Genomic DNA, 27,475 nt, shown 5'->3' with positions numbered 1-27,475 from the left:
GACTTTGGTTTTGAAAAATTAATGCTTGACTTTACAAAATCAAAACCCAAGGAGATTTTCCTGTAAGCTTATAAATTTATAAAATTTTATAGATATAGCTAAATTTAAACAACCCCTTGTAAAGGGGCTTTTTAAAATATATATATTTATTTTTGTATTTGACTTGGCTGTACCGGGTCTTCATTGCCGCGTGCAGGATCTTCGATGAGACGTGCGGGATCGAACCAGGGCCCCCTGCATGGAGAGCACAGAGTCTTAACCACTGGACCAGCAGGGAAGTCCCTCTAAGGGGACTTTTGATGAATGTTTGGTCACAGTTAATTAACCTACTTTAACTATTTTAACTACATTTATAAATTTAATATATTCCATTTATTTTTTTTTAAGTTCTTCAGTTGTCTGACCAAAACACAAACCAAAACCAAAAAACACTTTCCAAGTACTTAAGTAATTCACATATATCTAATAAATTAATCTTATAAATATGTTAATTTTAAGTTTATAAAATGTCTAATAGTGTATTTACATTTGAAAGATGTCCACTTAAAATCACAAATGTAAATCAATTACTTAGTTACACATTTTAAATAAGCATTACACACACAATGTGTCATTCCAATAGGTCGTATTCTCCTAAACATTATAAAAACTTAAAACACTAAATATACAGATTCCTTTACACAAAAATACTAATACCATGTGTGTGATTTTTAGAACACTACTATATTTAATTGTAAGCCTTCTCAATGTTTTAAAAAATGCTTATTGCTTTAAAAAAGGTTTATCTTCTCAAGTTGTTTTGATGATATTTCTAAAGCTGGTTGAATTGCATATGAGGTCTGGAGTCACGAGTATCTAGGGGAATTTTTCCATACACCACTACGAAGATGAGTCCCTTTATACTACTAATATATCATAAACTACAAAACTTAAAAAGGGAGCTGACACCAGCCTCCAAAAGGGCCTCTGACGATGCTCTCCTCCTGTCAGTCACTTCCCTGTGTAGACACTTCTACTCTGAATGAGGCTAACCTGTAATCAATAGGATATTGTGGAAATGATGGAGAGTGACTTCTGAAGCTAGGACATAAAAGACATTGCTTCTTCTACCTTGCACACTCTTGGATTTTTTTTGTGTGGAGGAAGCCAGCTACTCATGCAGCCCAGGGAGCCGTCTACGTGGTAAGGAACTGAGTCCTCCTACCAACAGCCAGCATTAACTTGCCATGTGTATGAATCACCCATCTGGGAAATGGATTCTCTAGCCCCAGTCAAGCCTTCAAAAACTGTAGCCCTGGCCAACATATTGACTGGGACTTTAAGAGGGACCTGGACTCAAAACTAAGCAGCCTCACCCTTCTACACAGTCACGCTGAGCTAGCGCCCTGGGCTGGAATCCGACCTCAGCCTCAGCCTTGCCGGCCCATGGACCTTCCCAAAGTGAGCGAGCTTTGAACCTTCATGAAGATGTGTAAGCAGGATGCCAGTGTCCTGAACACTGAAGAAATGCACTTCCTGAGGGAGCGGGTGGAGGTCATTGGAGGAAAAATACCACCTGCTACTCATAAAACTAAATCAGCACATACCAAGAAAGAAAAACCAGATAGTGAGAAATCAGAGGAAAACATAAAGACAGATGAAACATCAAGTGAGGAAAGTGATCTAGAAATTGAAGGTGCGATTGAACCAGACACGGTTGCCCCCTCAAGAAATGGGAGATGCAAATGTTGAGATAACTGAGGGGATGATGTATGAGGCAAAGGATAAAAATGTGGCTGCCATTGAGGCCCTAAATGATGGTGAACTACAGAAAGCCGTTGACTAGTTCACAGATACCATCAGGCTGAATGCTTGCTTGGCCATTCCATATGCCAAGAGAGCCAGTGTCTTCATCAAATTACAGAAGCCAAATGCTGTCATCTGAGACTGTGACAGAGATATTGAAATAAATCCTGATTCAGCTCAGCCTTACAAGTGGGCCGGGAAAGCGCACATACCTCTGGGCCATTGTGTAGAAGCAGTCCGTGATCTTGCCCTTGCCTGTAAACTGGATTATGATGAAGATGCTAGTGCAATGCTGAAAGAAGTTCAACCAAGGGCCCAGAAAATTGCTGGACATCAGAGAAAGTATGAGGGAAAACACGAAGAGCGAGAGATCAAAGGAAAAAGAGAAAGGCTGAAGAAGGCTCGGGAAGAACATAAGAGAGCCCAGAGTGGGGAATAAGTCAGGAGACATCAGGAACTCAGTGTGGCTGTTTTTCCGTGGCTTTCCTGGGCCGACACCTGGTAACTTCCCTGGAGGAACGCCTGGAATGGGAGGGGGTATGCCTGGAATGGCAGGAATGCTTGGGCTCAATGAAATGATTAGTGATCCAGAGGTTCTTGCGGCCACGCAGGATCCAGAAGTTATGACGGCCTTCCAGGATGTGCCCCAGAACTTGGCAAATATGTTGAAAAATCAGAGCAACCCAAAGGTTGTGAATCTCATCAGTAAATCTTCAGCCAAATTGGGAGGTGAAGCCTAAGGCTCTTCTGACAAATCAAGCCCATGAAGGAAAGATCACCTAGTGGATGTCGCAATCATACAAACCAGTGTACCTCTGACCTTCTCATGAAGAAAGCTACGGTGCTTTGAAAATAATCTCTCTCCCTCTGTCCCAAATGCAGCTGAAACAATTTACAGTGGTTTGCTATTAGAACAATCATTCAGATAACATTTTCCTACTGGGAATTAAAAGCTTTATAAACACTTTTTAAACCTGAAAAATATTAAAACAACAACAATTAAGCCCTTCCTGCTGAAAAACAAAACCCACTAAGCTGTTCCCCAATTCCCGATCCACAGAAACTGTGTAAGATAATAAACATTTATATTGTTATTAATATAAATTTTGGGGTAGTTTGTTATGTAGCAGCAGATAACTAACATCCCTAAATCCAAATCATATCATTAGCTAATTCTCAAGCCTCATTAGTTCTTAGAAACCTCCAGTCAGGTGACTACACCATTGCTTGGATTCAACTATTTATTGTTTCATCTCATCCTCAACATTTTTTTTTATTCTCTCTCTCTGTTGGGTCCACAATCATACAGAAACTTTGAAGTATATCTAATTCTGCTTCTCATAAGCCTGTTCCTGACTCTATCAAGGAACTACATTCTACTGCCACCTATCATCACAGCATCCTCCACTGGACTAGATTGAAAGTTTATATTTTAACAATAAAAGATGGAAGCATCTTTTCCAGAAATCCGCTGCTGAAATACCCAAGAAGTCTAATAAACATCTCAGACTTAACATGGTTAAAAAAGAGCTCCTGATTTTCCTCTCCCCTAGCCTACTCATCCCAGGCTTCTGCAGCTCCGTAAATGACAGCATCACCCATCCAGATGCTTATAGGAAAAACCTAAAAGTCATTCTTGATTCCTCTCTTCTTCTCACACGATCAACAATGGGGTTCCCTCAGCTTCTACCTCCAGAGTATATCCTGAATTTGTTGACTTCTCTTCACCTCCATATCCTATCTCCACACCATCTCCAATCTTTCATCTCCAACTCCTTAGCCTAGACTATGCCATCATCTTTCACCAGGACACTGCAAAGATCCTCCTAACTGTAACCCCTGTTGCTTTTCTACATACTCATTCACGTACAGGTCTTTGTGGGACATATTTTCTTTCTCTTGGGTAAATAGCTAGATGTGAGATTGCTGAATCCTATGGTAAGTGCCTGTTTAATTTTATGAGAAACTGCCGAACTATTTTCGATCTTGCACTCCCGCCAGTAACATCTGAGAGTTCCAGTTGTTCTGCATCCTCTCCAGCACTTGGAATTTTTTAAAAATCATTGTAGTACGTGTGTAGTAGTCCTTTTTCATTTTTTGAATTGAGGTAAAAACCACATACGATGAAATGTACAGATTCTAAGTGTACAGTTCAAATGAGTTTTGATAAACGTGTATACTCATGTAATCAAGATGAAGTACACTTCCATTACCCTAATAAATTCCCTACTAACCCCCTTCCAGTCAGTCTCTACCCCCTAGAGGCAACCATTTCTGATTGTTATTCCTCATAAGAGGGTTAGTATAGTATACATGCTTTTGTGTCTGCCTGATTTTGTTCAACATAATGGTTTTGAGATTCATCTATGTTATTGCATGTATCAGTCATTGTTTTTATTGCTGAGTAGTATTTTATTTGTATGAACATATCACAGTTTGTTTATCCATTCAACTTTTGATTGACATTTGGGTTATTTCCAGCAATTCCATTCCGAGGTATTTACCCAGGAGAAATGAAAGCATATGTCCACAAAAAGACAACAATCACCTGCTTCCTCTCTTGATCCACTAAATCCATTCTCCAGATAGAAGCTAGAGGGATCTTTTAAATAAATTACTCAAATCCCATCTCTCCTCTGCTTAATACCCTTCAGTGACTTCCCATTCCACTTAGGAGAAAATACAAACTCCCTACCACAGCTTGTGAAACACAGACATCACTGATTCTCAACCCTGGCTGCACAGAGGAATCCCCTGGGAACTTTTGTTGCTTGGGCTCCACCTCAGATCAAGTGAATCAGAATCTCTGGAGGAGGGTCCACATAGTTTTTAAAGCTCCCCAGGACATTCTAACAGGCCTCCAGGTTTGCAAGGCCTTGCCCGGGGACCTGGCCTGTGGCTCTCCCACTTTATCTCATGCCACTCTCCCCATTGGGTGCTGTAATCCAGCCACGCTGGCCTCCTTTCAGCCCTGTGAACACAGCGATTTTATCCCTACCTCAGGGGCTTTGTACTAGTGTTTCTTCTGTCTGGAATGTTCTTTAGATCTTAGTGTAACTGGTTCTTGTGATTCAGGTCTCAGCTGAAATGTCACCTGCTTAGAGGGACTTTTCCTGCCCACCCAACCTAAATGAGCCACTCTGGAGCATGTCACTTGTTCAAATGTTCTATATCACATTTATGTCCAATACTGTCCTGTTCAAGCATTTTTCTTTGTGTTTATTGTCTGTCTCCCCCCTCTAGACTGTAAATCCCATGAGAACAGGGACATTGCCTGCCTTGTTCTCCACATATCCTTAGTATTTATAATCATGCCTGGCACATAATAGAAGTTTCAGAAATATCTGTTGGAAGCATGAAAGAATACGCGTATAAAATGTACATATTACCTGGGAGAGAGGGCAAAAGTCCACAAGGGGGTCTTCTCTCTTCCTTTCCCCCCCGGTGTTACCATGAGGTGGTTGATTTACAGGAGAATGGAGAGACTCTAAGGGGATTAAACCCAGATACTCAGAGTTCATTAGGTCCTAAAAGGCAGAAAGATTGTTTTCGGCTTCTAGTATCTTGACTTCAGTCCTAACCTGAGGCTGTTCACATTGTAGATACTCAGTAAATATATTTCTATTAGCAGTGGAGTGACTATGATCTGCTTGGAGGGGCTAGAGGGGATGTGGGAGGAGGTGATGGGAGGTGGAGTGTGTAAGTAGGGATTAGGGGATCATGAGAAAAGGAGACAGAAATATATTTATGCCTTTATATTTACTTAAGGGAGCTGTCACCAATTCAAAGCATGAAATTCAGTTTATTCTAGCCAATTGGATCTCAAAACATTGTCCTATTCTACACGTAGTTTCTCTTTGTAAGCAAGGCAGTATGTTAAAACAAAGTTTTAAAGAAATTTTAAAAGAAAGGAGAGAAAAAGGAAAAAGTGATACAGGGAAGAAGAAAGGAGGGAACCAGGAAGAACGCAGGAAGATCTTCTTTGCGCTACACACAGTACTAGGCACGTTCAGGGATTTACTTATTTATCACAACCCTATGTGAAATAAATATACTCATTTTACTGATGAGGAAACTGAATGAAGCTTAGAGAAAAGTAACTTCCCTTTTAAATATTCTTACCACTTAACTGTTAAAATAGATAAAAATATTCAAGATATACACAGCAAATATGCAGATGACATTGACATTGGAAATGCCATCTGACGTAAGCAAATAGATCAAAGATTCAAATTAGTCTTGTCAGGCTAGAACACTGGATTAAAACCAAGGGTTAGATACAATGTAGTGGATAAACTAAATCTTGCGGTCAGCTACACAGGTACAGAAAGAAGGAGCCCTAGTTTGGCTGGAGTTTGTCTAAAAACATCTTATTTGGTTGACTGCTAGTTTAATATAAGCCAATAGTAGATGCTAAAAATGTGAAGAGGACACCCCCTAAGTATCTCTTGACAGTTCTTACCTTAAACGACTTCTTTTCAGTATTTACCGCTGGAGATATTTAAAAACTTCTCTTCTCTCCTGGCTTCTGTTACATCTGATTATCTTTCCATCTCTGAAGCAGATCCTCATTAATACTAACACTAATAAGACAATAGCGCTCATTTATTAAGGTTCTGTGCCAACTACACAATTACTGTATTTAACTCCCTCTAATAGCACTTAATGAAATAGCATAATTATTTCCATCATCTTATAGATGAGGAAACTTAGGTTTAAAACATCTAAGTGATTTTCTCAAGACCAGACAGCTAATAGCGTTCGTAACGCTCAACTCCAGCAGTCTGACTTGGAGCCGCACCCTTCTAACCACTGTCCCTGCTGCCCCAGAGTTTCTTTCAGAGCTTCCTTTTCCTTTGCTCATCCCTTTAAGTGTCAGTGTTCCTTACCGTCCAGTCCTCAGGTCTCAGCTCATCTCACTTCATTACCTCTCTGGTTAATCATCAGTAGACATGGGACTTTTAACTGACAACTTCTACATTGATGAATCCTATGACTGCCACCAATAGTTGCCGCCCTAATGGCACTTACCCTTTCCACTGCCTTCCTTGCTAGTAGGTGCCTCTGTAAGCTTCAGAGGAGGCTGGATCCAGCCCCAACCCTGGCCCCAGAGACAGAATCATGATTGGTTTAAACCAGGCATGATGCTTACCCTGCCCCCTCTTTTCAGTGACTAGTCTAAGTACTGGAAGAGAGTCAGCTGACAGATTCTTGAGAAGTTATCCTGGCTCTTAAACAGAAATATTCATCAGCAGGTAATCTCTTTTCTATCACCTTGTTGTGTCTGCATGTGCTGTGGAGAACTAAGTCAGCTATCTTGGAGCCTTTACTAATTTTCAAGAGTATAAAGGGCTCCTGAGAACAAAATGTTTGAGAACTGCTGCCTAGTCCGTGCCAGTATCATCTTTCGCTAGGTTATTGAAACGGTTTCCTAAATAGTCTTTCTACTGCTAAGCTGAGCATGGCCAACACCAATAAACCCATTCTCTGCATTGCTACCAAGGTGATCTTACTAAATGCTAACCAGACTCCTACATAATCCATCAATGGCTCCCTGTTGCTCTCAGTTTAGCACCTAACACCCTACTTCTCTTGGGTTTTTTTTTTAACATCTTTATTGGAGTATAATTGCTTTACAATGGTGTGTTAGTTTCTGCTTTATAACGAAGTGATTCACTGAATCCCACCCTCCCTATCCCACCCCTCTAGGTGGTCACAAAGCTCCGAGCCGATCTCCCTGTGCTGTGTGGCTGCTTCCCACTCCTCTCCTCTCACACATCTGTTCACCCCAGCCATTCACAGGTAATTGCAGTTTCCTATCAGAAATGATACTGCCTGTTGTTTACATCCCTTCCCACCTTTTTTTTTTTTTTTTTGGTGTTTGGAGCAGAAGACATTTATTACAGTGAATTGGTTACACAGGTGATGGAAGAGCTAAGTCAATCAGGATGGTGAGGCAAGCAGAAGTGAGCAAGCCACCACCAATGGCAAGTTCTGGGCGTGGAGGAATGAAAGGAGGAAGCGATGTCACCAGACCCCCAAGGGTCAAGGTTACCCAGGGAAAGCTAGAACCATGGTAGACGTGTTCTGCATGTTCTGGGACCATGAAGGAGACAAGCCACTGCCAACAGTGCCTTCCAAAGCTGAGCTTCCTAATCTGCTCTTAAGTCCACACTGTCACATCCTATCCCTTCATCCTCTAGCTAGCTAACTTCTACTTTTCCTTTAAAACTCAGATCAAGGGTCGTTTTCGACAGGAAGCTCTCTCAGCCCGCAGTGTAATTTACGTGTCCCTCTCTGTGCTTCCAAAGCAGGATTTATCAAAGTGGTCACCAGAAAGTACTGGGACCACTGGTTTATTGAGTTTCCCCTTAGACAATAAGCTCCTTGAGGACTGGGACAGCCTCTCTTTTCTTTGTATCATTTGAGCGCAGGGCAATGTCTGACTACAGTGTTGGGGGCTATTATATGTGCTCAGAAAATGTTTTGCAAACATATTAATGAATTAACTCTAGGTAATTTGCTTCTGGGATGAGTTTCATTTTCTGAACCATTTGCTTTGTGTGTGTGTGTGTGTGTGTGTGTGTGTGTGTATGTGTATGTGTGTCCAAGGCCTGGACTTTTCAGGGCATTTTCCTTCACACGCAAGCTTCTTCATATAGCCCTTGAGAGGAAATGTTATTTCATTTCTTAATACCGTCTCTATACTGTGGGATGTATAAAGATGCTTTCTGGAGCCCAAGTCTCATGGTCCCCTTCAAACTGTGTTTCCTGGAGTGGAGGCCTCAGTGGTTTCCTCCTAATTCTCACACTTGGAACACTTAACTTTAATTTTACAAACCACCTTCCAAAGAAACCAGAAAACTGTTCTGTCAGTCTTGTACATTTTGTGCTTTTCCTTTTTTCTTTTTTTTGGCTGTACCATCCGGCATGCGGGATCTTAGTTCTCTGACTAGGGATCGAACCCGTGCCCCCTGCGATGGAAGAGTGGTGTCTTAACCACTGGACCGTCAGGCAAGTCCTCTTTTGTTCTTTTTCATAACCTTTTTTCTTCCACTTTGGATAAAAATAATAGGTAACAAAGACTTAATTATATTTTGGGAATCCCTTCTTTCCTTTTAGAAATGGCCACTAATATTAGCGCCTTGCCATTTTTTTGAGACAGTCTGTGCACGCACAAGTACGAAGGAAAGCTTTCTGGACAGTAGGAGGACGGTGAGCATGGTATGAGGATGAACAAACTCTCAGCGGACAGTCCTTTTTTTTTCTTAACAGCTTCATTGAGATATAAATCACATACCATACCATCCACCCACTTAAAGCGTACAATTCAATGGGTTTTAGTATATGCACAGGTGTGTACAGCCATCACCACAATTTTAGAACATTTGTATCACCTCAAAAAGACACCTTGTACCCTTGAGCTAATCTTCCCCACACCCACACTTGTCCCTTTCCCCATCAGCCCTAAAACTACTAATCTACTTTCTGTCTCTGTAGACTTCCCTGTTCTGGACTTTCATGTGAATAGAATGACACTATGTGGCCTTTGAGGACTGGTCTCTTTCTCTTGGCATAATGTTTTCAAGGTTCATCCATGTTGCAGCATGTGTCAGTACTCCATTTCTCTGGACAGTCCTTTCTAAACACCAAAACTGGACTGGCCCAGCACTGTCACTGGAGCCATCAGTGTGAGTGTCTTTGGTGAGAAGATTTTCTGTTGTGGTTCCTTGCTGGTGAATCTCATTGGAGCCTGCTACGTGTGCCTCTTGACCTAAGTCACCACTATCAGCTGGCATTGGGCCTTATATGAAAATGAGGGAATTAAAAATTAATCAGAATTACGACAGAATCCGCCAAACCACTGTATGACTTTTGAGCAATAGAATTCGTACGGAAACCACCTCAGACTGTTTCTTCATACAGTTCTAGTGGACTCTCTAGGTATGTCCAGCAGGGAAGTCCAGGCTAGTGATAGGGCCAAAGCCTATGTGATTCTTGTCAGTTCATTGGTTCTCAGTGTGGTCCGCCAGACCAGCAGCATCAGTATCAGCTAGGAACTTGTTAGAAATGCAGATCCTCAGGCCCACCTCCTAAATCAGAAACTCTGAGAGTGGGGCCCAGTAAATCTGTTTCAACAAGCCCCCAAGTGATTCTGATCCACACTCAAGTTGGACAACCACTGGTTAGTTAACTGGTATAGTACTATCAGCATTGGCACATGAACACAAATCAATTACTGACTCATACCCTGTTTTGTATCAAGTGTGTATACTCCATGGATGAAGACAAACGGTTGGGGTCTAAGTAGTAGATTATGGTACCTATGCTGAATTTCTATGCATTGATATGACAGAAAACTTATTTTATTACTCCCCATTTCCCATCTTTATTTCCTTTTAAAACAAGGCTTTGATAAAAACTTACTTAAAAAAAATCCTGATAGACCTACTAGAGAATGGACTTGAGGATATGGGGAGGGGGAAGGGTAAGGTGAGACGAAGTGAGAGAGTGGCATGGACTTATGTATACTACCAACTGTAAAATAGATAGCTGGTGGGAAGCAGCTGCATAGCACAGGGAGATCAGCTCGGGGCTTTGTGACCACCTAGAGGGGTGGGGTAGGGAGGGAGGGAGGGAGGGAGACGCAAGAGGGAAGAGATATGGGAACATATGTATATGTATAACAGATTCACTTTGTTATAAAGCAGAAACTGACACACCATTGTAAAGCAATTCTACTCCAATAAAGACGTGAAGAAAATAAAATCCTGATAAACTTGTTGCCTTTATAGAGTTTATTTCCACTTCGGACTGAGTAGATCTTGTAGGTAGCATGCCTAGAAGATGGTACTTCTACAAATCTTGGTTCAGGAAAAAATAATTCCTATATGCACTCATATCAGACACAGGTCTCTAGAGGCTGTTTTTCTGAGTGAATATTCTGTCAGCATAGAGACAATTATCAGCGAGGGCATTTTTAAAGCAATTGGTAACCCGATGCCTGTATTGATAAAATACCCAAGAGTTCGCTTTGAACACACCCAGGACTTTATCTAACCTCTGTTGTTAAGACCAAACACTTTTTAGATAGTCTGGGGATAGTTGTTATCTCTTTCAGAAAGAGCACAGGAATGGTTTATTCTCAGTTAATCTGGATAGATTTGACTAAGGGTTAGCAGTTTCGAAATTCTGCTAAAATGTGCCTTAGATACTTAGACAAAAGTACAATTCTTGATAAAAAGCAATTTTATTTGTCAGAATGCACTGTTGTGTAATTCTTTTGAAACAGTATTATTTCATCAGCTTTCATTTTGCTTTAAATACCATTAAAATTGATTTTTAAAAAGTCTTAGACACGTAGATAGAATCCTGTCATGAGGTGTTTAACTGTACACGGCCTTACGCTGTTAATTATTATTTCATATATCTCTGTCTCATCCCTCAACTAGATTTACCCTGAAGGCTATAACAATTTCTTGTACATATGTGTTTGCTCTCATGATGTCTATCAGATATCCTAAACACAGCAGACATCTGTTAAATATGTGTGTATTGATCGATAGCTTTGATAGTAACTTGAAACACCCAGCCTCATTGTCAGGAATAGAAGCTCTCTTAAATTAGGTCAGTTAAGGAGAGATAACAACAGACCACTTCACAGATATCCAAGGACAAAAGCAAAGCACACCTAGACCACATGGGACATGGAACTGGATGTTCAGGACCCAAGGCTACTCCTTTCTTCTCAGGACCCTGGGGCTTCAGGTCTGTGCTTCTACCTGTATATCTCCTTCAGTGTCTTTAGTAGTCTGACCTCCTTTTTATTGTGGTATCTCTATTCCCTGAAAATATGAGCTTACATTTGGCTTTGGTTTGTCACGGATCTACCCTACTATTTTATGTCAAGAGCCCATTGGCATCTAATTGGTTCAATTTTAGTGGCCCAATTCCAAATTCCATAGAGACATCATCATCTGATTAGGGTAGAGTTCAGCTCTAGTTACAATCAGCCATGAGTAGGCAGTAGGAGGTGTAGAGGAAATCAGGTAGCATATAAAGCTATTCCTCTCCAGGAACTGTGGGTGGAACAGGTTCACTAAGAAGGGGTCTTGGACAAGGAGGTAACAGCTGACATAACCACTCCAGTTTATCTACTACACCCTAGAACTCAGACAAGTATACAAAAGTTAGACATTAGAGGTAACTAGGGTCATGGGTAAATTTCTCTTTTGATCTAGATCAGGGCTTGGCAACCATAGCCCTTGGGCCACATCCAGCTTGTGGTCTGCTTTTGTAAGAGTGAAGAATGGTCTTTACGTGAAGAAGAATAGGCAACACAGACCGTAAATGACAAATGCTAAAATATTTACTCTCTGGCCCTTTACAGAAAAATTTTGCCGACCCCTGCTCTAGATGACCTTTCTTTCTTCATTCATTTCACAAATATCCACTGAATATTTACTATGTTCTAGGCACTGTTCTAAGTATTGTAGATACAGTGATGTCACAAAGACAAGCATGGTTCCTACCCTGGAAAAGCTTAGATTCTATTGTGGGAGACAAGAGATCAAGAGTAAGTATATACAATGCTTGAAATTTTCCATGAATTAAAAGTTACAGATGGACTTCCCTGGTGGCACAGTGGTTAAGAAGCCACCTGCCAATGCAGGGGACACGGGTTCGTGCCCTGGTCTGGGAAGATCCCACATACCGCGGAGCAACTAAGCCCGAGCGCCACAACTACTGAGCCTGTGCTCTAGAGCCCATGAGCCACAACTACTGAGCCTGTGTGCCACAACTACTGAAGCCCTCATGCCTAGAGCCCGTGCTCCGCAACAAGAGAAGCCACCGCAATGAGAAGCCCCTGCACCGCAATGAAGAGCAGCCCACCCTTTAAGCAACTAGAGAAAGCCCACACGCAGCAACGAAGACCCAATGCAGCCAAAAATAAATAAATAAAATTATTTTTTAAAAAGTTTAAAAAAAAAGAGTAAGTATATACATTAATAAATAAATAGGACAATTTCAGATTATAAGTGCTGTGAACAAAATAAGCAGAGGATATTAATAAAGGGAGAATAACAAGGGAAGGGGACAGGTTGGGGAGATCTTATCTGTGGAGGTGACATTTATGCTAAGACCTAGAATACAGGAAAGAACCAGTAAGGAGGAGGTCAGCATTACAGCCAGAGGAAATGAAGGCAAAGTCTCTGAGGCAGATAAGAGGTTGTCTTAGTCAAGGAACCCCAAACAGGCCAGTGGTATTAGGACAGAACGTAATAGGAAATGAAGTTGGAAGGTAGGGAAGGGCTAGATCATCTACAGCCCTGGAAGGAAGCCATTGAAGATGACATGATTTCATGAATAGTATGATCTCACAAATGTTTAAAAAAGATCTCTCTGGCTGCCATGAGATAGATTATAGAGAAGCAAGAGTGCGTTCTATTAAAGAGGTTATTGTAATAGTTCAGGGGAGATATGACTGATTTAAACTAAAATGTTGTCATGAGAATGGAGAAAATTGGATGAATTAAAATATTTTGAAAGGAGAATTAATGAAACTAACACATTGGGTATGAGAAGAGAGGAAACAGCATGAATCCTAGATTTCTGTGCAGCTGGGTAGATGGTGGGTCTGGTCACCTTATCCATATCATCTTTGATAACTGAGTAACTGAGTCTCTGCAACTAAGAGTCGTGCTTATGTGTTAGAAAAATTTTCAAAGCCAGAAAAAAATTATTCTCCATATTGAATCTTCTTAACTTTTATCTACATACTTTTCTGCAAGGGATCATTGAACTAAAAAGCACTTCTAGGGGCTTCCCTGGTGGCGCGGTGGTTGGGAGTCCGCCTGCCGATGCAGGGAACACGGGTTCGTGCCCCGATCCCACATGCCGCGGAGCGGCTGGGCCTGTGAACCATGGCCGCTGAGCCTGCACGTCTGGAGCCTGTGCTACGCAGCAGGAGAGGCCACAACAGTGAGAGGCCCGCGTACCGCAAAAAAAAAAAAAAAAAAAAAAAGGACTTCTATAGCAAACTCCAGACTATCCACTTGGAAAACTGTAAGTAGTTTTCCCCTCTTCAGAATAATAGCTTGTGTGTGCTTTCTGACAGTGGAATGACCTCTCAGGGCTGCCATTTTGTCCCTTGATGTCATGACTCTGTTTCTCCCTTTGGGAGATTGCTGTGAAAAGGCAGAGAACCATGGGTCACTGTCTAGTAGGGGACGGCTGGCCTGCTCCCTCTTCCCCATCAAGGGCTATGTGCAAAATGAGAAGTGGCATTAGCCTAGAGACACTGAGATTTGTTTTGAAGCAGTTAAAGAGGAAGCGAATGCTCAAGGGAAGCTTTAAATTTCTTCCTACTTACAGAAGTTGAATTGTAAGAGCTATCTCTCTACCATTAATCACCAGGTCTAGTGTGAAGCCAGCCAACTTCAGAGAGTTAGTTAAAAGAATTGACTAATGACTCAACTCTCTCCTTATCTCCCTCTCTCTTCAGGTTTGATCTCACCAGACACTCAGGCTGCACTTACCCGCTCTTACTAGAGCCTTTCCAGTGTACTGCAGTGCCCAGGAAGCTCTGTGTTTGGAGGCCTGTCCTGTAGCACTGTCCAACCGAATGATGGAGAACTTCAGTGCCCAGCCTGGGCCGTGAGTGGAGCGGAGGGTGGAAGAGTGCTAGGTCTCTAGAAATGTCCCAGTCGATGGTGATGGTTTAGTCATGACCTAGAATCTCCGGGAGGTCTTGATCATTTTATTTTAACAATTGGACCCTTATAATATAGAGAATGTCTTTTGAAGTTAGTTCTTCTAAAAGTCTGCTTTGGTCTCCACTCACTGACTCCTGGAAGGATTTATTTTAGAAATAAGATTTCATGGTTATCCCTTTTGTTCCAACTTCAATGATTAAAACATCCAGGAATGTGTTTTGATTCTACTTCTTTGTAGTTATTTTATCATGGATCTTTCTGAGTCTTAGATTATATTAAGCAGTTATTAGTCACTTTCAATCCACAGATTCACTGCATAATCCCTGATTAAAACCAATTAGTACTCTCTCAACGATATTCCATAAGAGCTAGCTGTTCGATCACACTTATCTCCAATGATCCACTCTCCTCCCCAAATAGGGAGTTCCCTCCACTCCCCTCCACCATGGCTGCATGCTTCCAGGAGGTCCTTTGCCAGCATCTAGTCAGATATATCTTAAGTAATGAAGTCAATAGGGAAAAATAAAGCATGGAAATATACCCACTTAATATCAGTGAACTTGGTTAACTACTTAAGGCTGTATCTCGAAGTAGAAGCGTGTTACAGTGTGTTTTGTAAAGCAGTGCTTATAAACCACTGAGCTTTCAAAATAACTTTTTCCTATTAAGCCTGCATTGAGAAATGGGGTTAATTTGCCCCATTAACTTTTTTGTGTGTGTGATAATTACAGGAATTGCAGATTAGCATGAGTGAACTGGCAAGGTTCTGAGCTAATAAAAATACACACAAAAATTATAACATTCAACTGCGTCAAGAGTCCTCATGAGGAAAACATTAACCATTCCTGATAGGCCAGTTTTGAGTTCAAGCTAGCACATTAATAAATATTTAGGGAAAAATCCCTTTCAAGTGACATATGGTACAACATTTCCCATAATAAAAGACACAGTTCTGCTATTCAGAGATTTGAAACTGATAGTAGATGAACTAATAAAAGATAAATTCCATGAATTAGAAGATATTTAATAAATGTTTTTCAGGCGATAATTATAACATTTTGCCAGCCAGGCTATACAGCTCTTTACTTTATTAGAACCATATGTAAAATATTGTAATACTGCACTGAACGCTTGGAGCACATTACCATGTATTTCATGAACATTTGCTAAGTACCTACTGAGTGCCAGCCACCATGCTAGGAGTAGGAGATGAAAGCCCCAACAGGTAATCCTGTCTGAACACTCTGCTCAGAGATCCTATGACTAGAATCACTTATGTTACTTCAGATTGGTTGAAACTATCATTCTAACTGCATGTGGTTGAACTTCAAGGATTGCAAAGGAATGAGTCCCCTGTTCTAACGTTAAGAAGCCATCAGTGTACACTACTGGCCATTTCTCAGCTGTCTTGGGAATCTCTCCAAGATCCAACTAATTATATAGTTATATTATCTACTCAAGTGTTCTAAGGCATCTGCCTTCAACATTGGCAAGCTCACTCATAACCCCAAAAGTGGGAGAAGAAAAACACTTCCTATGTCTCTGAGCAAAGATCTCTTCTCTGTTTAGCAAAAACAAAAAATAAGAATAATAAAACAAACAGACACATCTTTCCCAGCTGGAATGGAGAAAAGGAAAATTTTACCATGTATTCCATTAACCACTGACTTCATGACCACTTTTTAAAGAACCGTTTTAGATTTACAGAAGAATGGAGACAGAGGGTTTGAATATTACATCCCCACTCCACCCAACCCCCAAGTTTCCCCAGTTATTGACATCTTACGTTAGTATGGTACATGTTACAATTAATGAACCAATATTAATACATTATTAATATCTGAAGCCCATTTTATTTAGATATCCTTAGTTTTTACCTAATGGCCTTTTTTTGGTTCCAGGATACCACATTATATTATTTGTCATGTCTCCTTAGCCACCTCTTGGCCGTAAGAGCTTCTCAGACTTTCTTTGTGATGAAAGGGAGTACTGGTCAGGTATATTGCAGGATGTTCTTCTACTGGAATTTGTCTGATGTTTTTCTCATGATTAGCCTGGGGTTATGGGGTGTTGGGGAGAAGTTCATTGGGGTATAGTGATGTTTTCATCACATCATATCCAGAGTACATACTATCAACATGATTTATGGCTCTTGATGTTGCCTTTGATCACCTGGCTGAGATAGCGTCTATCAGGTTCCTCCACTGTAAAGTTACTCTTTTCTCCTTTCTCCCTTTCCCATACTGCCCTCTTGGGAAGGAAGTCATTATGTGAAGCCCACACTTAAGGAATGCAGCATTATGTACCCCCTTATTGTGGGTGGAACATGTACATAAATTATCGGGAATTCTTCTGCACGAGAGCACGAGACATTTTTCTCTTCTTTCCCTTTTATTAATTTATTCAATAATTTATTTATATTAGTATGAACTCATGGATATTTATATGTCAGGCTATAATCCAAGGTACTGTACCTTATTATTTAGTTACTTGAAGTGTTCCAACTTTGGCTACTGGGAGCTCTTTCGTTGGCTCCTGTGACCCTTTGACATTCCCCCTCAATATGGTGTTTTGGTTTGTTTTGTTTTTTGAGCACTTCATGACCCCTTTTCAGTCTACGAAAGAACCTTTTATAGTCAGTCTCTAATATTGAGATTCAGGGAGTGGGAGAGATATTTGTTCAGATATTTGTGTCTAGTTTCTCAAATCCTGTGATGAAAGTGCTTGTTATTTTAGGCTCATCCAAGGATATAAACTGTCTCAGCTCTTTACCTCCCACCCCTGCCCCTGCCTGGGCATAGAAGAGAGTTAGCTATAATCCTCAGCCCATGATATATTATCATCACTAGTATAGGCAAGTTTTTGCACTTATTCTACTTATTTATTCTCTTTTGTCTCCATACTCCATTCCCATTTTTCCTTTCCTCCCCCACCCCAGGAAACTATTCTAATGTACTTAATGTGAATAATTTTGATTGTTTAAAAAGCCCTTATTTAATTATTGTTATCTTGGGAATTCCCTGGAGGTCCAGTGGTTAGGACTTGGCACTTTCACTGTCGGGGCCTGGGTTCAATCCCTGGTCAGGGAACTAAGATCAGACAAGCCTCGCAGCATGGCAAAAAAAAAAAAAAAAAAATATATATATATATATATATATATATATAGTTATCTTTTACAGGTGCAACCATGGCATTGTGGATACATATAGAAAATGTGTCCATATTTTTAAGAGTATACTGTATACTATGTAGGATGAAATTATATGAAATCTTGGATTTGCTTTAAGATATTTTGACAAAGTAAAAAAAAATTAATGAAATAATGGATAGAAGAAGCAAACATGACAAAATCTTACTACTTTTAAAATCTGAGTGATGGCTATATGGAAACTCTTTGTTCTATTCTCTCTACTTTTGACATATATGAAATTTTTCAGAATGAAAAAATGAAAAAGAAGTTCTTTCCTCCCTCTAGGTCACAAATAGTTTTCTATATCTTCTTTTATTAATTTTATAATTTCAACTTTCATGTTTAGGTTTTTAATCCAGGTGTGGCTTTAGGCAGGTATCCAGTTATATTTTTTTCTTATATAATGAGTAAATTTTCCCAAAACCATCTACTAAATTATCTTCTCTTCACTGTTTTATGGTAACTCAAAATTAGCAATAATTATCATATACACATTGGTGTATCTCTGTCTATTCTATTCTGTTCCATTCATTAATTTGTTCTTTTGCCAATACTACCCTGTTTTTATTACTAAGTCTTTGTAGTTTAATTTAATATTAAACTAAACTCTTGTTTTTAAAAGTTAAAAAACTCTTGTTTTTAAAAGTTTAGTTAGCTATTCATATGCCATTTCCATATAAATTTTAGGTATGGTTATCAAGTTCTTTGAAAAATTTTAATAGTTTGATTAAGGTTGTACAGTTTATAGATACAATTTGAAAGAATTGACAGGTTTATAATTATTTCGTATCTGTTTTCCTGTCATACTGACATAATGAAGGAATGGTCCTATATCTCTTCTATCAAAACCTGGCCAATCCATGCTGTCTATTAACAAGCTAGCATTTAACTGAATAGCAGTAAAAGTAGAATTGGTTTCAAAACACTACGTGGGTGGCAAAAATATCAGAAGTCAAAGTCAGAAAAAGATATTCATTAAACTCATAATTATTCTTTGTACTATGTACCAAAAAAGGACATAAGTGTGCATATTATATCATTTGGGGAGTTACATTTAAATGGACAATATCAAGTGCATAAACGAACAAGATTTAGCAAAATAAGAAGTCAACTAATTAGTGAATGGACCAATGTGTCTCTAGCATACAAAAGTGCAGAGTAAATGCATACTAGGGGAGACAAATGGGAGAGTGGGAAAAGAAAGGAGAGATAGCCAGGCCAGAGAAAATGTTAGAAGATATCAAGATTTATTGTTGCCTGAAAAAAGTAAGCTAAAAAGTGTATAAAATAGACTGCCATTTGTGTGAAAAAGGAAAGAAAAAGAGTGTATCTATACAATTTATATACATAAAATATCTCTGGAAGGGTACAAAAAATCTAATAGCATTGGTTGTCTGCAGGAATGGGAATGAGTTGGTTGGAATGAGAACAGAGAGGGGAGAAAGATTTCTTACTGTATACACTTTTATATAATTTAAAATTGAATTATGTAAATTACCTATTTAAAATTTTTTAAAGTTGTTGGGTCAGAAAAGAAAATTTTCTGAATATTTATAATATGGAATAGGAATAGCAGGCATGCAGACATACCCGCTTGTACACATACATCAAAAGAATTTTGTCCCACGGTGCCACTAATTCAACCTTATATTAGTAAGAAAAGAAAGGAAGAGACCATGGTAGAAGATCCAAGTCTGTTATCAAGGCCTGTAAGCCACACAGAACACCCACCGATGTGAATAGAGCAGAACCAGGAACCAGGTACGGAAGAGGTGGGTCTAAGTCACCCTCAATGTCCTGGCGATCTTCTGAATTTCGAGTCTAAATGATATTTAACTATGAGCTACAATCTCAGTTTACTCTCCTATGCCACCTGCCACCAGGATGTTGGGAAAGCAACTTGGTCAGTTTCTTCCTCCGCCCAGTCAGCTGAAATCTATGTCCTAAGTTTAATGATGGAGTATTGATCTGTGTAATATAAGAATTGATAATCGGATTCCCCTGGTGGCGCAGTGGTTAAGAATCCGCCTGCCAATGCAGGGGACACAGGTTCGGGCCCTGGTCTGGGAAGATCCCACATGTCGCGGAGCAACTAAGCCTATGCGCCACAACTACTGAGCCTGTGCTCTAGAGCCTGCGAGCCACAACTACTGAGCCCACGCACCTAGAGCCCGTGCTCCACAACAAGAGAGGCCACCGCAATTAGAAGCCCGCACACCGCAAGGAGAGTAGCCCCTGCTCGCTGCGACTACAGAAAGCCCGTGCGCAGCAATGAAGACCCAAATAGAGCCAAAAATAAATAAATTTAAAAAAAAAAGAATTGATAATCACTCAGCTATCCCAGCAAGTTCATTGCCAACCATTAAAAGGTTACAGATAATTCACTGTAAAAAACACAAGAGAGACAGATTTCTGTAGCCTCACGGGGCAAGAGCTAACAGTAAGACTCAAAAGCCTTTTTCTAGCTCATAGTCAAAATCTTATATTTTGCAGGTAATTCTTTCTCTGAGTGATAGATAATTCCTAACTTGGCTTATATATCTGAGTTTTATCCTTGCTACCACTAGCATTGGTAGATTTACATCATCTTGACAATTTACCTATGATATATATATAAATAGCACATCCATGTCACAGCTGTATATTTCTGTGTTAAAATTCCCCTAAATTAAAAAAAAAAAATTCCCCTAAATTAAATTTTGCATATTGAGTTTTAAAATCACTTATTTTCATCCAGTATATACATTCTGAGCTTTGAGTTTAACCTTAACAGATTCTCTCCTTGCTTTTTTTTTTTTTTTTGAAATTTTGAGTTATGTTCTGTTATGGTTCTACTTAGAATTTTTCACATAAAATATTTTTCTCTGAAAACTATCATTTAACAATTGTCCTACATCCCTTAATGCTACTGTTGAAAATTTTGTGCCTTATTTTTAAACACTCTTATTATAACTTAACTGTACTCATGGATATGAACAAAGATTTGGAATCTGATCAGGTCCACACAAAATTTTTAGGTTGCCCATATCTTGAGACTCATTTTCTACTGAAATATTGGAGAAATAAACTTCATTTAAATCTTTATTAATGAAGGCAAGTACAAATTCTATTAAAAAAATCAAAATGCAATTGCAGTTTATTATATGGACAATGTAGCCAGGCTGCTTGGGGTCAAATTCCAGAGCTACCACTTACTAGTTGTATAACCATAGATAAGACATTTAACCTCTCTGTGCCTCAGTTTTCTCATATGCAGAGTTGGGCTAATAATGGTACCTACCCCATAAGTTTGTGAAGAAGAGCATAAGCAAATATACATAAACTACTTAGAACAGTGTTGATGTAGTAAGTTTATTAGTTCTGCCCAAATAAGTAATTTGTGGGTCTACTATCTGGGACTTGTTTGACTTTTTTTTTTTTTTAACAATTTCTTTTTCTTTACTTTCTTTCATACAGTTTTCCCTTTTTAGAACAGCTCTAGATCCCCATCATCATCAAAATATATTATTCAGTACCTGTGCTGGTATACCTAATTTCCTACAGAAAAAGTTAGCTATGACTTTATCAAAGTTCAAGGTCAGTTTTGGTAGGTAACTTAGGTCACTTTTCTTCTCATCCTCTTTCTTTCTCTGAATCTTTTCTTCTCATCCACAACCAGATGCCTCTTACGGTGATATTCAAATTGAGAAGCGAGTTAGGAAGGAAAAGGCAATCTGACTTTTAGAGCCCCACGAGAGTTTATGAGCAAAATGAACAAAGAATCCAGACATTATACCTAGTGAATGCCCCAGGAGGATAAAAAGGACAACAACCTCAACCAATAAAGCACAGTTACTACAGAAGCTTTTCCACATCACAACACATCCTGACCTTACTCTGAGAGCTTTTTGCTACTTAATGCTTTCATGGATGCCTTATGCACTAGAGGGGACAAGAGCGAGAACAGAATAAGCCATAGAGTTTCAGAGAGAATAAGGTACAGAGATTCAGAGGAAAAAGAAAAGGAGAATTTTGGGGTTTTTTTAAGAGCAAGTTTTGACAAAGAGGTAATGGGAACAGGAATGGAGACGAGAAATGCCATAAGGAAGCCACACATCCAGGGAGAAATCTGGGAATAAATGCAGTGATTAGGAGATGGCAATAAGTACCATTCTACTCTAAAGTGAAATCAAAAGGAAAAAAAAAAATCAGAGAACATGTGGGGAAATAAATAGAAAGCACCTGAAAGGATGAACCTGCAAAGAAGAGCTTAAATTCGCAACAACATTTGAGAGAGTGAAGAAAGGTTTTCTTCTTTTTCAAGATTCCCATGCCCTCTGAAAATACAGTCTCTAAGATATATAGACTATCTCTGTGGTATTCACCAGCAGCAGTCTTTGTGGTATTCACGCCTCCAACCCCATTTCCCCCTCTTTTGACATTTATTTTCTTTCAAATAGGCTGCAAATCGCTCTTACTAGAAACTTGCCAAATCATATTTCAAAAGTCTGTAAGAGATGACGCTCTTGGAATAGTGTCTTAGGGGTTGGCTGTTAGGTCACACAGCTTTAGGCTCTGCCTGAATAGCCACGGCAGCAGGGGGCAGGTTGAAAGTTAGCTCACCAGGTTAGAGCTAAGGGCTCAGGTTACTTCCTCAGGCGACCCAGTGGCTTTGCCTGCTTTGTGGCGCAAACTGAACCTCTAGCCCCAGCCGTCACAAAGCTGCCAATGGCCAAATGATGTCTGGGTTCTTATAGCCTGAGCATTCATGCACAATTTAGCCTGGAGAGCTTCATGGCTTACTGCAGGGAGGGTCAGGATTAGAACCCAGTGTCCTAGCTCAAAATGTACTTTCACTACAGAGGCAAGATTTGTGGAGTCTAAGCATGGCTGTGTAAGGCTTAGTAAAGAGCCTTCATTTACTGGGAGACTACTGTTTGGGCAACTGCTTTGGTCCTTGCTTCTTTCCTACCTCTATTAGATGGATAATATTTCCTGTTTTTTTTCTCCCCCCTGGTCCTCTGTGTCCTCCCCTCACCCTCTATACTGGTTTGGAAGCTATGATGTTTCATTTCTTTTAGTGGTTTCCATTAATTAAAAAACATACAGTGGGATTTCTCAAACACATATAAATAGAGTGAATAGTATAAATTTCCCATTGTATCTATTGCCTAGCTTCATAAGGTATAAATTGCCAATTTTGTTCCACCTCTGATTATTTTGAAGAAATCCTAGAAAGTACATCAATTTACCTGCACATATGTTACTATGTATCTCTGAAAGATAAGGACTCTTTCTAATATATATATATATATATATATATATATATATATATAATTACAGTACTATTATCACACCTAAAAACATTAAAAATAATCCCTTAATATTATCAAATATCCAGTCAGTGTTCACACTTCCCTGATTATCTTCACTTGTCTTATATATTTTTTTCTTTTTTTGCAATTTATTTGTTTGGGTCAGTACCCAGATAAGGTCCATACATTGCAATTCTTTGATAAGTATTTTAATTCTCTCTCTCCTCCCCCCCTGCCCCCGTTTCCCTTCCTTCTCCCTCTGCTTTATCTTGTAATTTGTTTTTTTGTTTGTTTGTTTGTTTTGCGGTATGTGGGCCTCTCACTGTTGCGGCCTCTCCCGTTGCGCAGGCTCAACGGCCATGGCTCACGGGCCCAGCCACTCCGCGGCATGTGGGATCTTCCCGGACCGGGGCACGAACCCGTGTCCCGTGCATCGGCAGGCGGACTCTCAACCACTGCGCCACCAGGGAAGCCCTGTAATTTGTTTTTTAAATGAAGAAACTTGTTTTACCTACTAAGTTTCCCACAGTCTAGACTTTGCTGATTGCATTCTCATAATGTTTTTTAAGAAAATATGTTCCACTCTCTTTTAGGTTTCCTGTGAAATTTTAGTTAGATCTAAAGTCTTGAGCAGATTCAGGACTTTGTTTGTTTATGTATGTGGTTTTGTTGGCAAGATGGCTTCGTGGATGGTGTTGCACGCATGTATCAGGAGACACATAATGTCCGATTGTCTCTTCTTACGACATTATCAGACACTGATGGTCATTGCCCACAATCAGTAGTTAAGTTGGGGCTACAAATGATGATATATTTTCCTTCTTGCTTCTTTGTTTATTAGCTGGAAAATTTTTGTAGAAAAAACACTTCCTCTATCAAATATTTAGTTATAGTGAAACGCAGATCATATGGGAAGGACAAGGTAAGTTAATTCTATCAATCGGATTTTAAATTAGCTAATTGGTTCCCAGCTTCTTCCAAAGGTGATCAATAAGATTGGGAGTCTGTATTTTGGGGCAAGAAGGGGGGGAATCTCATCACGAACTAATGGATTTAAATATAAGTTGTAAGCAAATAAATAAAATGGTGTAGTTTAAGCCAATAATTTTGGAGTAGTTTGTTACATGGCAGTACATAACTGCAACAGTCCCCTTTCATTTAAAGAGAAAACTTTGTGAAAAAAAAAAAGAGAGAGAGAGAGAAAACTTTGTGAATAGAGCTGTTTTTTTAAAAAATTAATTAATTAATTTAGTTTTGGCTGTGTTGGGTCTTTGTTGCTGTGTGAGGGCTTTCTCTAGTTGTGGCGAGTGGAGGCTACGCTTTGTTGCGGTGGCTTCTCTTGTTGCAGAGCACGGGCTCTAGGCGCACGGGCTTCAGTAGTTGTAGCATGTGGGCTCAGTAGTTGTGGCTCGTGGGTTCTAGAGTGCAGGCTCAGTACTTGTGGCTAAGTACATGGCTTAGTTGCTCCGCGGCATGTGGGATCATCCTGGACCAGGGCTCGAACCCATGACCCCTGCGTTGGCAAGCGGATTCTTAACCACTGGGCCACCATGGAAGCCCAGAGGTGTTAATTAAAGCATTTTGCATTGTCCTTTCTGCTGCATCCATGAGCTAGCATTCCATCCTTGATGGGCAGGTGGCATTGCCATTAGTTTTAGAAATTGCTCCCCATTTTGTGCCCATCCACGTGTAGCAGGTTGCCTGATCAGTCCGTGTTCCCCTCATGTCTGGTTTGGCTTTATTGCCTCATGGATCATGTACTACATTTGCCTCTCGAGAGTCAACCCCTTGCCCATGGCCAGGTTATCTGATTTCTGCCATTGCTTCTAATTCACTGGTGACCCATTTATTACAAATCCAATGTGCAGGAGGCTCTTTTTCTGAAGACAGAACTTTAAGCAAAATTGATCAGTCTCTTTGACTCACACAGAAGCCATGTCTAATTTGTAGGATACTTTTGATATTACTAGAACTGTTTTCCTCTCTGAATGACAATGATTTGCTTGGAATCTCATCTGAGTATGAGGCACTTACATACAGCTTTCTTAATAATCAGTCTCTGGGAGCCTATGGACTGATGGTGAGGCTAAATGGAACAATACTTTTTTTTTTTTTCGGTACGCGGGCCTCTCACTGTTGTGGCCTCTCCCGTTGTGGAGCACAGGCTCCGGACGCGCAGGCTCAGGGGCCATGGCTCACGGGCCTAGCTGCTCCGCGGCATGTGGGGTCTTCCCGGACCGGAGCACGAACCCATGTCCCCTGCATCGGCAGGCGGACTCTCAACCACTGCGCCACCAGGGAAGCCCGGAACAATATTTTTATAGTAAAATTTTAAAGGCTACATCTACAGACTTCTTGCGTCTCCAGATCTCCAACATTCAGTAATTAAGACACATCTAGGTTTGTTCACTAGCTAAGTGAATCTCACCCACCAGCTTTCGAGGTTGGCTGATTCTTTCCTGCAAAGTACTTTAAAGGCATCATCTCATTTAACTCTCACAAAACACTTATGAGATAGGATTTCTGATTGCAGACAACAATACACCAGCACCTTTTAGGTCACCTGCATATAGCAAAGCTGGAAATGTTAAATCAAAGCGTGCCAGGGGTTTGCTGCATTGACTCTAATGTGAGCATGGATAATAATCATCATCAAGGTTTGTTGAACCCCTAACTAGACACTATGGCGGCTACTAAAAAAGTATAAAACAGAACCTGTAATTTTGGTGGTCTTAGCCCTTCACATTGTTAGCTAAATGGGTGACATATGCATGCTGAGTGCTCTGTAGACACTCCCACACTTTTGGTGTGTAGAAGTCCCTAGAGGTGAAGAAAAAATAAAAGGCTAATCCCAGGCAGAGAAGCTGGGGTGAGAGGAGCAGAAGAAAGAAGCCGAAGAAGAAAGAAGTTTCCTTGACATAATGAGACTTATCCACAAACCACAGCATATATAACTTAGGCCAGAGGGAAATATAGTAGATTTATATTCTTTCTTGCTATGTGTTTTATTGCAATACCAGAAGATAGTACCAACAAAGGAAGAACAACAAGAAAAACACTGAAACATAGTAACAGCAATATTCTGACGGGCTGCTTATTTCCCTCATGGTGATGTTTTCTGGTCAAGTTGCTAATGTTATGATTGTGAGGGAGGGTGATGGGGTGAGGGTAGTGAGTATACCTAGGAATAGTTCTTAGAAATCCTTGATCAAGTTCAATAGCACCTTGCTAAATCTCAAGCCTGGTAATTTACACACACTTTTATACAAAAACACAGACACACTTTTGCCCTGGTTCTTTAGCAAAGACAGGGCAGCTTAGAGCTGCAGAGAAAGCTCACATTACAAAGACTTCATTACTTTTATAATATATGCACCCAAGGACATTTACTAGTATACTGAGAGCCATTAGCATAAATAATTAAAACGAAACTACTCTTCTCTAAATAAATGTATAAAGTACATTGGGTGATTCCAAGCCCTAAGCTTTCTCAACATACTGCTTTGTAAACTTACAATGCAAGAATCCACCCAGGCCATTAAGTTCATATCCCTGGTATTTCCAAACAGACTTTGTAAAGCAAATTTGGATGGGGCACAGGAACTTAGGACATTGAACTTGTACTTTCTAGTTGGTCTTTTTTTTTTTGTTACCACAGTAATTATTTACAAGAATGTGAAAATATTTATAGACATCTTTGCAGGAAGGATTCTCACAGCACTGTTTTACACAAAATTCTGATGCACAGTTAAAAAAGCCTGCATGTCAAGCAACATGACATTTCTCAAGAATCACTGCCATCATGGAAGCCACTGTGATTTGTTATGAGGAGTTTCCTTCTGGAGTCTTCCCTACTCAAAGAATATAAAACGAAGAGCCATGACAACATGACCAAAAGGATTTCCTATGCCCGTTAACTTAACAAAACACAAAATTGGATATCTAATAACTTCTTGGCTTGCTCCCGTGCTAGTCCTGGAGGAGACTGAGTTCTCCTCAAGAGTGAAAAGCTATTTTAGAGTTGATTTCTACAGTCAGGATTCTCCATAGTATTTGGTTGGTCAACTTCCAGGCTTATCCTGATTTGAGTCTTCTGAAGATGAGTAGCTTTCTGGGATTCTGAGGTATCCCAGAAACCCTGAGGTCCTCTAGAGTTAATCTGACCCAGTTTAATTCTTGAAACTGAACTTTAATTCAAAAGCAGCTTGCAGAGTATCTAACTTAGGTTTTTACTCCTGGGGTCTCTTTAAGCAAAACTAGACCTCTTCTTCCTCCATTCCTCTTAAACTCAGCAGAAATCTGCTGAAGAACTCAGTCTCTGTATTACAGCTGTACCACCTGAAGACTGGTAAGCACTCTCCAAATCAAAAGAATTCATGCCACATTTTAGGAAAACTCATGTCAAATAAACATCACTATCATGATAGATTAAACTAACAACTAAAGGATAAGCCAAGACATTTGAGAAGATTGATATGTAACTTCATTTT

At 39.9% G+C, this 27,475-nt stretch overlaps 1 pseudogene; it reads left to right on the top strand.

Moving 5' to 3' along the window:
• Window positions 1–379: 379 nt before the first annotated feature.
• On the top strand, window positions 380–3,049 carry LOC101280459 (hsc70-interacting protein-like; annotated as a pseudogene).
• The last annotated feature ends 24,426 nt before the right edge of the window (window positions 3,050–27,475 follow it).

Source organism: Orcinus orca, chromosome 4, assembly GCF_937001465.1.
Source record: "Orcinus orca chromosome 4, mOrcOrc1.1, whole genome shotgun sequence".
NCBI lineage: Eukaryota > Metazoa > Chordata > Mammalia > Artiodactyla > Delphinidae > Orcinus > Orcinus orca.
The sequence above is the reverse complement of the archived record's forward strand: the minus strand, read 5'-3'. Positions and strand labels throughout refer to the sequence as shown.